The sequence below is a fragment of the Aptenodytes forsteri genome, unplaced genomic scaffold, assembly GCF_000699145.1.
Source record: "Aptenodytes forsteri isolate BGI_AS27 unplaced genomic scaffold, ASM69914v1 Scaffold257, whole genome shotgun sequence".
NCBI classification, from domain to species: domain Eukaryota; kingdom Metazoa; phylum Chordata; class Aves; order Sphenisciformes; family Spheniscidae; genus Aptenodytes; species Aptenodytes forsteri.
This window is the reverse complement of record NW_008795194.1, coordinates 3,133,831-3,134,964: the sequence shown is the minus strand read 5'-3', so window position 1 is coordinate 3,134,964 and position 1,134 is coordinate 3,133,831.

The window sequence follows — 1,134 nt, the reverse complement described above, 5'->3', positions numbered from 1 at the left end:
CGCGGACTATTTCTTCTTCTCCTTTGAGTGATTTCTGCCATTCATTTCTTAATCAATGAGAGGCAGGGTGTTTAAATAAATCCAACAGCCTTGGCTTGCTAATCACACTCCAAGCTGCTGAGGAAACCCGCTGGGAAAGGGGGATTCTTGCCTGTAAAAACAAACCATCGCAAGCTGGGACTGTAACGACTTCTCATAAAACAGGAAAATGTTACAGTAAAAGCACATTGCGGTACTTCCATATTTCAGAGCATGTGCGGGTATTATTAACCGCTCCCCGCCCCCCCCCGGACAGAAAGTTTCCATGGAAAGGATACACTTTCTAAAAGAGATGCCCATTGTGTTGTTTTAAAACAGGTGGAAGACCTCTGTAATGATTTTATGCCTTTCAATAAAAATTTTATGAGGTGTATTTGATTATAGATTAATGTGTCCCTAATAAAATGGACGGATGGAAACAGCAAAGCCTGTGTCTCCGAGCACAACTGACGTGTGGCTGAACACATGCTCCTGTATCTGCGAAACTTTGGGGCTACACATCTCCAACACAGCCCCAGGTGGAAGACCTCTGTAATGATTTTATGCCTTTCAATAAAAATTTTATGAGGTGTATTTGATTATAGATTAATGTGTCCCTAATAAAATGGACGGATGGAAACAGCAAAGCCTGTGTCTCCGAGCACAACTGACGTGTGGCTGAACACATGCTCCTGTATCTGCGAAACTTTGGGGCTACACATCTCCAACACAGCCCCCCTTACTGTGCCCAGCGCAGCCCGCGAGGGGACGCGGGCAAACGCTGCCCAGAGGAGGCCGCCCGGCAGGGGCGCGGGGCTGCCGCTGCCCCCCGCTCGCCGGCAGAGCTGCTTCCTCCGCTCCTAGTTCAGGGGGAGCCGGGCCGGGCCGCGCTGGCCACGTTCAATGCCTACGTGACATTTTTGCCCGCTTTGCTTTCTTTTCCTTCCCTGCCTCCCCTCCACTCCCTCCCCGGCCCGGTTATCCTTCCCCGAGCGAAACGGTGCCCGGTTAGTATTGAAAACTAGATTACCCATGGTCTTCTGCCCATGCCTGCTCTCCCGAGCGAGGGACGGTGGCTGTGTCGGGATCTGGAGGAAACGCACACATGGAGAGCCC